The following is an 11,799-nucleotide window of genomic DNA, read 5'->3' on the forward strand; positions in this document are numbered from 1 at the left end:
TAGTCCCTCTGTCGGTTCCCCGGCAAACAAAAAGGGTACCGACAAGATAGCCTACCGGAGAGAAACTCGTTTATTTACATTAAAGAGGCGTTTCACCTCTCCATGGACATACACATGCACGAGTTCCCGGCAAGGTTCATCTTTTTCATTAATATGCTGATACAAGTACAAGCATTACAGAACACAAACATGGACATCGGAGATTACATTATTTGAATTAAAGTTTGGCAATCGCCTACAGATTTAAGATTGAAAAAAGATAAGTGCCCCATTATGTCTTTGCCCCTGTCCATCTCCTACAGGAAGAGGTCGAAGAGGCCGGAGGCGGGCACAGCTGGGATTCGGCGCCTCCCCAGGATCAGGACGGCGCCACCTCCCGACAGGGAGGACGAAACTGGATGGCAGGCGTGGATGGTGGCACTGCCGGAGGACCAGATGGGAGATACCGAGTCACTGGCAAGCACGACTCGTTAGAACGATCGTCCCCGTTCTTGACCCGTTGTGGATTGCCGCTGTCATCCGCATCACTACCACCCGAAGACCTCGGCTCGGTCGTCACGCCGGACACCATGCTCTCTTGGTCCACCCACAGAGAGCATGGTCATCCCCAGAAGCCCTGACGTTAGAAGCCACCGCACGTCCCGGAGACGCATGAGAAAGCAGGGAGCCTTCCTGCACGACGAAAGGACGACGCCCAGGAGGAACCAGATTTGCCCCTACTAGCAGCGAATCTCTTCCATGGTTCCTCCCCAGCGCTGCAAAAGGAAGAAGAATGGGGGATGATCGACTACCACGCGTCGTGCCCACCTCGAGCTGTGACATGGTGTTGTTCGCATCCCCTCCCACTGAAGTCAAGGCCACGGGCGGCCCGGCAGCAAACACACCGGGGTTGCCACTCCCAGTGTTGTCACCGCGCCGCCCGAATCCCCTTTTCAGATCTAGAGAAGGCCTTGAAACAGCGCTCGGGGGCTAGCTCCAGGCTCTCCCCTCCGACATAACCAGCAGAAGCAGAGAACCAAAGGAAGAAGAGGAGAAGTGCGAGGAGGAATGACTCCGTCCTCCTCCATCCCTCCCTTTTATAGGCAGGGCAAGAAGGGTAGCTGCTCCACCGAACGGGCGACCACCGTCCTCCTCCACCAATTCAAGACAACTGAGCCCTCACCATGATGCTCTTTCGTGCCACGCGCCTCTGTTACCTACCCCGCGTGATGCATGCAGCATATGTGGCCAAGGATAAGGGCATGGTGGGAAGAGTGAATTGGCCATTTCTACCCCGTGCTTTAAAGTCATTCACGTGCCATTACTGGAGCGGCCCCACCACTATTGGCTTTACGCAACGCGCGGGGAAACCGGAGACCGGCCCGGAATCAAGGCCAATGAAGAAGCAAAGGAGGCCTCAAGAGACCAGCCTCTCCAGCAACCCTTGCCTGTGCACTTATTAGGCCCTACCACGACGATGCTCGGCAGCGCGTTCGGGGCAGGCTCGGGGGCTTATGTCGGTACAACAAACCCTGAGTCTGTTGCCCAGACCGTGCACAGACATGGGAATAAGATTGAAGCACCAGCCGAAGTCAGAGTACAAGGACCAAGAGATTCGAAGGACCAGCATACAGATCAGAGGGACAAAGATCGAGCCAAGAAAGCAGGATATCGACAAGAGAAGGGCCTCCCTTGCCGGGCAGGCGAGCCCAACAAGGGGCGAGGCCACCACCAGAAGGATACGACCACTAGTAGCAAACATGGCTTTGGTCCAGGCCTGGCCAGCCCATTAGTCCCGGTTCAGTCACGAACCGGGACCCATGGGGGCATAGGTCCCGGTTCGTAAGGCCAGGGGGCCGGACGGGCCTCATGGGGCAATGGTCCCAGTTCATCTGGACCCTTTGGTCACGGTTCCAGACACGAACAGGGACCAATGGGTTGGTCCCGGTTCGTGGCTGGAACCGGGACCAAAGGGGGTCCTTTAGTATCAGTTCCAGCCATGAACCGGGACCAATGAGATGCCTATATATTGAAGGAATTATGCCCTAGAGGCAATAATAAAGTTATTATTTATTCCCTTATATCATGATAAATGTTTATTATTCATGCTAGAATTGTATTAACCGGAAACATGATACATGTGTGAATACATAGACAAACAGAGTGTCACTAGTATGCCTCTACTTGACTAGCTCGTTGATCAAAGATGGTTATGTTTCCTAGCCATAGACAAAGAGTTGTCATTTGATTAACGGGATCACATCATTAGGAGAATGATGTGATTGACTTGACCCATTCCGTTAGCTTAGCACATGATTTTTTAGTTTGTTGCTATTGCTTTCTTCATGACTTATACATGTTCCTATGACTATGAGATTATGCAACTCCCGTTTACCGGAGGAACACTTTGTGTGCCACCAAACGTCACAACGTAACTGGGTGATTATAAAGGTGCTCTACAGGTGTCTCCGAAGGTACTTGTTGGGTTGGCGTATTTCGAGATTAGGATTTGTCACTCCGATTGTCGGAGAGGTATCTCTGGGCCCACTCGGTAATGCACATCACTATAAGCCTTGCAAGCATTGCAACTAATGAGTTAGTTGCAGGATGATGTATTACAAAACGAGTAAAGAGACTTGCCGGTAACGAGATTGAACTAGGTATTGAGGTACCGACGATCGAATCTCGGGCAAGTAACATACCGATGACAAAGGGAACAACGTATGTTGTTATGCGGTCTGACCGATAAAGATCTTCGTAGAATATGTAGGAGCCAATATGGGGATCCAGGTCCCGCTATTGGTTATTGACCAAAGAGGTGTCTCGGTCATGTCTACATAGTTCTCGAACCCGTAGGGTCCGCACGCTTAACGTTCGTTGACGAAATAATATTATATGAGTTATGTATGTTGGTGACCGAATGTTGTTCGGAGTCCCGGATGAGATCACAGACATGACGAGGAGCTCCGGAATGGTTCAGAGGTAAAGATTCATATATTGGATGATATGGTTTGGCCAAGGGGTCAGACCCATGGGGATATAAGTCAGTGCAAAAGGAGTTTTGCAGAGGCCAGGGGGCCAAACGTCGGAGACCCTGGCGTCTGGCCCTGGGCCAGACGCCGAGGCCCATGGCGTCTGGGCCAGATGCCAAGGATTGTGGTGTTTGGTCCTGGAGTCCGAGTGGGACTCTTGCCTTTCGGGCAAAACCGACTTTGAGGAGGCTTTTTCCAAGTTTCGACCCCAGGGCTCAACATATAAATAGAGGGGCAGGGCTAGCACCAAAGACACATCAAGAAACACCAAGCCGTGTGCCGGTAACCCCGTCACCTCTAGTTTATCCTCCGTCATAGTTTTCGTAGTGCTTAGGCGAAGCCCTGCAGAGATTGTTCTTCACCAACACCGTCACCACGCCGTCGTGCTGCCGGAACTCATCTACTACTTCGCCCCTCTTGCTGGATCGGGAAGGCGAGGACGCCACCGAGTCGAACGTGTGCAGAACTCGGAGGTGCCGTGCTTTCGGTACTTGGATCGGTCGGATCGTGAAGACGTACGACTACATCAACCGCGTTGAAATAACACTTCCGCGAACGGTCTACGAGGGTTCGTAGACAACACTCTCCCCTCTCGTTGCTATGCGTCACCATGATCTTGCGTATGCGTAGGAAATTTTTGAAATTACTACGTTCCCCAACAGTGGCATCCGAGCCAGGTTTTATGCGTAGATGTCATATGCACGAGTAGAACACAAGTGAGTTGTGGGTGATACAAGTCATACTGCTTACCAGCATTTCATACTTTGGTTCGGTGGTATTGTTGGATGAAGCGGCCCAGACCGACATTACGCGTACGCTTATGCGAGACTGGTTCTATCGACGTGCTTTGCACACAGGTGGTTCGCGGGTGTCAGTTTCTCCAACTTTGGTTGAACCAAGTGTGGCTATGCCCGGTCCTTGCAAAGGTTAAAACAACACCAACTAGACGAACTATCGTTGTGGTTTTGATGCGTAGGTAAGAACGGTTCTTGCTAAGCCCAGTAGCAGCCACGTAAAACTTGCAACAACAAAGTAGAGGACGTCTAACTTGTTTTTGCAGGGCATGTTGTGATGTGATATGGTCAAGACATGATGCTAAATTTTATTGTATGAGATGATCATGTTTTGTAACCGAGTTATCGGCAACTGGCAGGAGCCATATGGTTTTCGCTTTATTGTATGCAATGCAATCGCCCTGTAATGCTTTACTTTATCACTAAGCAGTAGCAATAGTCGTAGAAGCATAAGATTGGCGAGAGGACAACGATGCTACGATGGAGATCAAGGTGTCGCGCTGGTGACGATGGTGATCATGACGGTGCTTCGGAGATGGAGATCACAAGCACAAGATGATGATGGCCATATCATATCACTTATATTGATTGCATGTGATGTATATCTTTTATACATCTTATTTTGCTTAGTTTAATGGTAGCTTTATAAGATGATCTCTCAATAATTATCAAGGTACAAGTGTTCTCCCTGAGTATGCACCGTTGCGAAAGTTCTTCGTGCTGAGACACCACGTGATGATCGGGTGTGATAGGCTCTACGTTCAAATACAACGGGTGCAAAACAATTTCACACGCGGAATACTCAGGTTAAACTTGACGAGGCTAGCATATAAAAGATATGGCCTCAGAACACGGAGACCGAAAGGTCGAGCGTGAATCATATAGTAGATATGATCAACATAGTGATGTTCACCATTCAAACTACTCCATCTCACGTGATGATCGGACATGGTTTAGTTGATATGGATCACGTGATCACTTAGAGGATTAGAGGGATGTCTATCTAAGTGGGAGTTCTTAAGTAATATGATTAATTGAACTTAAATTTATCATGAACTTAGTCCTGGTAGTATTAGCATATCTATGTTGTAGATCAATAGCTCGCGTTTAGCTCCCTTGTTTTATTTTTGATATGTTCCTAGAGAAAACTAAGTTGAAAGATGTTAGTAGCAATGATGCGGACTGGATCCATGATCTAAGGTTTATCCTCATTGCTGCACAGAAGAATTATGTCCTTGATGCACCGCTAGGTGACAAACCTATTGCAGGAGCAGATGCAGATGTTATGAACGTTTGGCTAGCTCAATATGATGACTACTTGATAGTTTAGTGCACCATGCTTAAACGGCTTAGAATCGGGACTTCAAAGACGTTTTGAACGTCATGGACCATATGAGATGTTCCAGGAGTTGAAGTTAATATTTTAAGCAAATACCGGAGTTGAGAGATATGAACTCCCCAACAAGTTCTATAGCTAAAAGATGGAGGAGAATAGCTCAAGCAGTGAGCATGTGCTCAGATTGTCTCGGTACTACAATCGCTTGAATCAAGTGGGAGTTAATCTTCCAGATAAAATAGTGATTGATAGAATTCTCTAGTCACCATCACCAAGTTAGTAGAACTTCGTGATGAACTATAATATGCAAGGGATAACGGAAACGATTCCCAAGCTCTTCGTGGTGCTTAAATCGACGAAGGTAGAAATCAAGAAAAGCATCAAGTATTGATGGTAAACAAAACCACTAGTTTCAAGTAAAGGGACAAAGGGAAGAAAGGGGAACTTCAAGAAGAACGGCAAGCAAGTTGCTGCTCAAGTGAAAAAACCCAAGTCTAGACCTAAGCCTGAAACTGAGTGCTTCTACTACAAAGGGACTGGTCACTAGAAGCAGAACTACCCCAAGTAATTGGCGGATAAGAAGGATGGCAAAGTGAACATAGGTATATTTGATATACATGTTATTGATGTGTACTTTACTAGTGTTTATAGCAACCCCTCAGTATTTGATACTAGTTTAGTTACTAAGAATAGTAACTCGAAATGGGAGTTGCAGAATGAACAGAGACTAGTTAAGGGTGAAGTGACGATGTGTATTGGAAATGGTTCCAAGATTGATATGATCATCATCGCACACTCCCTATACTTTCGGGATTAGTGTTAAACCTAAAATAAATGTTATTTAGTGTTTGCATTGAGCATGAATATGATTGGATCATGTTTATTACAATACGGTTATTCATGTAAGTTAGAGAATAATTGTTGTTCTGTTTACATGAATAAAACCTTCTATGGTCATACACCCAATGAAAATGGTTTGTTGGATCTCGATCATGGTGATACACATTTTCATAATATTGAAGCCAAAAGATGCAAAGTTAATAATGATAGTGCAACTTATTTGTGGCACTGCCGTTTAGGTCATATTGGTGTAAAGCGCATGAAGAAAATCCATGCCGATGGGCTTTTGGAATCACTTGATTATGAATCAGTTGATGCTTGCAAACCATGCCTCATGGACAAGATGACTAAGACTCCGTTCTCCGGAACAATGGAGCGAGCAACAGATTTGTTGGAAATCATACATACTGATGTATGTGGTCCGATGAATATTGAGGCTCGCGGCAGGTATCATTATTTTCTGATCTTCACAGATGATTTGAGCAAATATGAGTATATCTACTTGATGAAACACAAGTCTGAAACATTTGAAAAGTTCAAATAATTTCAGAGTGAAGTGGAGAATCATCGTAACAAAAATAAAAGTTTCTACGATATGATCGCAGAAGTAAAATATTTGAGTTACGAGTTTGGTCTTCAGTTAAAACAATGTGAAATAGTTTCACTACTCACGCCACCTGGAACACCATAGTGTAATCGTGTGTCCGAACGTCGTAACTGTACTTTATTAGATATGGTGCGATCTATGATGTCTCTTACCAATTTACCACTATCGTTTTGGGGTTGTGCATTAGAGACAGCTACATTCACATTAAATAGGGCACGATCTAAATCCGTTGAGACAACACCGTATGAACTATGGTTTGGCAAGAAACCTAAGCTGTCGTTTCTTAAATTTTGAGGTTGCAATGCTTATGTGAAAAAGATTCAACCTGATAAGCTCAAACCCAAATCGGAGAAATGCATCTTCATAGGATACCCAAAAGAAAATGTTGGGTACACCTTTTATCACAGATCCGAAGGCAAGATATTCATTGCTGAGAATGGATCCTTTCTAGAGAAGGAGTTCCTCTCGAAAGAAGTGAGTGGGAGGAAAGTAGAACTTGATGAGGTAACTGTACCTGCTCCCTTATTAGAAAGTAGTTCATCACAGAAATCTGTTCCTGTGACTACTACACCAATTAGTGAGGAAGCTAATGATGATGATCATGTAACTTCTGATCAAGTTACTACCGAACCTCGTAGGTAAACCAGAGTGAGATCCACACCAGAGTGGTACGATAATCCTGTTCTGGAGGTCATGTTACTTGACCATGATGAGCCTACGAACTATGAGGAAGCGATGATGAACCCAGATTCTGCGAAATAGCTTGAGGCCATGAAATCTGAGATGAGATCCATGTATGAGAACAAAGTATGGACTTTGATTGACTTGCCCATTGATCGGCGAGCTATTGAGACTAAATGGATCTTCAAGAGGAAGACGGACGCTTATAGTAGTGTTACTATCTACAAAGCTAGAATTGTTGCAAAAAGGTTTTCGACAAGTTCAAGGTATTGACTACGATGAGAGTTTGTCACTCGTATCTATGCTTAAGTCTGTCCGAATCATGTTAGCAATTGCTGCATTTTATGAAATCTGGCACATGGATAAACAAAACTGCATTCCTTAATGGATTTATTAAAAAAATAGTTGTATATGATGCAACCAGAAGGTTTTGTCAATCCTAAAGGTACTAACAAAATATGCAAGCTCCAGCGATCCATCTATGGACTGGTGCAAGCATCTTGGAGTTGGAATATACGCTTTGATAAGTTGATCAAAGTATATAGTTTTATACAGACTTGCGGTGAAGCCTGTATTTACAAGAAAGTGAGTGGGAGCACTACAACATTTCTGATAAGTATATGTGAATGACATATTGTTGATCGGAGATAATGTAGAATTATTCTGCATAGCATAAAGGAATGTTTGAAAGAAGTTTTTCAAATAAAGACCTCGGTGAAGCTGCTTACATATTAAGCATCAAGATCTATAGAGATAGATCAAGACGCTAGATAAGTTTTTCAATGAGTACATACCTTGACAAGATTTTGAAGTAGTTCAAAATGGAACAGTCAAAGAAGGAGTTCTTGCCTGTGTTACAAGGTGTGAAGTTGAGTAAGACTCAAAACCCGACCACGACAGAAGATAGAGAGAGAATGCAAGTCATTCCCTATGCCTCAGCCATAGGTTCTATAAAGTATGCCATGCTGTGTACCAGACCTATTGTATACTCTGCCCTGAGTTTGGTAAGGGAGTACAATAGTGATCTAGGAGTAGATCACTGGACATTGGTCAAAATTATCCTTAGTGGAATAATGATATGTTTCTCGATTATGGAGGTGACAAAAGGTTCGTCGTAAAGGGTTATGTCGATGCAAGTTTTGACACTGATCCAGATGACTCAAAGTCTCAATCTGGATACATATTTGAAAGTGGGAGCAATTAGCTAGAGTACCTCCGCGCAGAGCATTGTTGACATAGAAATTTGCAAAATACATACGGATCTGAATGTGGCAGACCCGTAGACTAAACTTCTCTCACAAGCAAAACAGGATCACACCTTAGTACTCTTTGGGTGTTAATCACATAGCGATGTGAACTAGATTGTTGACTCTAGTAAACCCTTTGGGTGTTGGTCACATGACGATGTGAACTATGGGTGTTAATCACATGGTGATGTGAACTATTGGTGTTAAATCACATGGAGATGTGAACTAGATTATTGACTCTAGTGCAAGTGGGAGACTGAAGGAAATATGCCCTAGAGGCAATAATAAAGTTATTATTTATTTCCTTATATCATGATAAATGTTTATTATTCATGCTAGAATTGTATTAACCGGAAACATGATACACGTGTGAATACATAGACAAACAGAGTGTCACTAGTATGCCTCTACTTGACTAGCTCGTTGATCAAAGATGGTTATGTTTCCTAGCCATAGATAAAGAGTTGTCATTTGATTAACAGGATCACATCATTAGGAGAATGATGTGATTGACTTGACCCATTCTGTTAGTTTAGCACATGATCGTTTAGTTTGTTGCTATTGCTTTCTTCATGACTTATACATGTTCCTATGACTATGAGATTATGCAACTCCCGTTTACCGGAGGAACACTTTGTGTGCCACCAAACATCACAACATAACTGGGTGATTATAAAGGTGCTCTACAGGTGTCTCCCAAGGTACTTGTTGGGTTGGCGTATTTCGAGATTAGGATTTGTCACTCCGATTGTCGGAGAGGTATCTCTCGGCCCACTCGGTAATGCACATCACTATAAGCCTTGCAAGCATTTCAACTAATGAGTTAGTTGCGGGATGATGTATTACAAAACGAGTAAAGAGACTTGCCGGTAACGAGATTGAACTAGGTATTGAGGTACCGACGATCGAATCTCGGGCAAGTAACATACCGATGACAAAGGGAACAACGTATGTTGTTATGCGGTCTGACCGATAAAGATCTTTGTCGGTGTCAAAACCGGCGGATCTCGGGTAGGGGGTCCCGGACTGTGCGTCTAAGGCGGATGGTAACAGGAAGCAGGGAACACGATGTTTTACCCAGGTTCGGGCCCTCTTGATGGAGGTAAAACCCTATGTCCTGCTTGATTAATATTGATGATATGGGTAGTACAAGAGTAGATCTACCACGAGATCAGAGAGGCTAAACCCTAGAAGCTAGCCTATGGTATGATTGTCTGTTGTAGTTGTTGTGTCCTACGGACTAAAACCCTCCGGTTTATATAGACATCGGAGAGGGTTAGGGTTACACAAGGTCGGTTACAAAGGAGGAGATATCCATATCTGTATTGCCTAGCTTGCCTTCCATGCCAAGTAGAGTCCCATCCGGACACAAGACGAAGTCTTCAATCTTGTATCTTCATAGTCCAACAGTCCGGCCAAAGGATATAGTCCGGCTGTCCGGAGACCCCCAAATCCAGGACTCCCACAGTAGCCCCTGAACCAGGCTTTCAATGACGATGAGTCCGACGCGCAGTATTGCCTTCGTCATTGCAAGGCGGGTTCCTCCTCCAAATATACCACGGAAGAATTTGAATATAAGGATAGTGTCCGACCCTGCAAAATAAGTTCCACATACCACCGTAGAGAGAATAATATTTTCACAAATCTAATTTGCTGACTTTTTTGGCAACATGACATTAAGCCGTGGCCCGGTGATTATTTGAACCGTTTCCTTTAACTAGCCCCGCACATAACGCGAGGCAGTTTTTTGACATGTCTCGTCGAAGCAGAGATCGCGCCTCCTTATTACAGGATTCTCATCAATACGGGCGTGGGTAACCCAACCGTGTCTAGGACTCCTAGATTATAGGAAAGTCCCAAACGGCTACGGAGAGGACGCTTGATATTCACCCTCTTTATAAAGGGACAAGGCTTTTACTATTTTCCCTCCCGTGCTCAATCGAATCCTTCCCCCGCCTCGAGCTCTAACACCCAAAGCCCAGGTCAGGTGCTCCGGACCTTCAATCATGTCCGGATCTAGCCTTCAAGGCCAATGGATGCCCTCCTCCATTACGGGAGAAGACATCAAGAAGTTGAGGGAGGCCAGATACCTGACCGCCGAGGTTTCGCATCGGCTGCCTGCCCGAGGGCAGGTCGTTCCTACTCCTGAACCCAACGAAGACGTCGTGTTCATCTCCCACTTCCTCCGAGGACTAGGCCTCACTCTGGATCCCTTCGTTAGGGGGTTGATGTTTTATTACGGGCTAGATTTCCACGATCTAGCCCCGGACTCCTTTCTCCACATATCGGCATTCATTGTCGTGTGTGAGGCCTTCCTTCGCATTACCCCTCTATAACGCCCCAAGACCGGAGCTTCAGATGCCTTCCAGGGTTTCCAGGTTTCGTCGTGTGATTTGTTTGGTCCGTTGCATTTCATCTTTGCATCATGTGCATTGCATCATGTCATCATGCCATCATGTCATTTCTTTTCTTAACTCAACCAAATAAATGGCATGGATCTTTGATTCATTTAAACCGAGGGAATTCACGTGGTGATTTCTCTTTATAACATATCCTCCCAATATTAGGGGGCTATAATAAATATCCCATCCCTTGGAAATTACCGCAACACACTTGCAAAATATTCCATGCTTTACTTACTATATTCCTCGTCTCCAAACTTTACCCTATATTCTTCCTTCACTTTCCGGAGTTCCACCAAAAACCTCAACATTTTTGGATACTTCTATGACCAAGCCCTAGTTCAAACCCATTTGAATTAAATTCAAATGAGTTTGAATAAAATCTTCCAATCTTGCCTCTCCTATTTTTCGTGGACCGTGCACACTTTTACGAGTCTGGGTAAATAATCCCTCTTCTTCTTTTTCTTCTCTCTATTTTTTTCTTTCTTTATTGTCTCCCTCTTTCTTGTAAGGAGTGTAGGTGAGAGAGAGAGAGAGAGCACCAGGCCCAACCGGGGTCGGCAGCCCAGCCAGGTCGACCGGCCTCCCAGGCCCATATGCCTCTCCTAAGCCCACTCCCTCCTGAACCCTAGGCCTCGATCCCATCTCCCTCGTCTCCCCTCGCGCCGCCAGGACCATTCGCTCGATCCCCTCACGCTCCTCCCTCCTCTCGATCCCCATCTCCTTCCCTCCAGCGCCTGACCCCCTCTGCCCTCTTCCTCTTGCTCCTTCCTCCTAGCGCCACCGCAAGAGAGGAGCAGCGCCCCACGCGCCTCCCCCATCTCCATCGATCCCCACTCCTCCTTTCCTCCACCTCACGCCCCGGAGGAACCTCTCTGCCT

This window comes from Triticum dicoccoides, chromosome 4A (assembly GCF_002162155.2).
Source record: "Triticum dicoccoides isolate Atlit2015 ecotype Zavitan chromosome 4A, WEW_v2.0, whole genome shotgun sequence".
Classification (NCBI taxonomy): Eukaryota; Viridiplantae; Streptophyta; class Magnoliopsida; order Poales; family Poaceae; genus Triticum; species Triticum dicoccoides.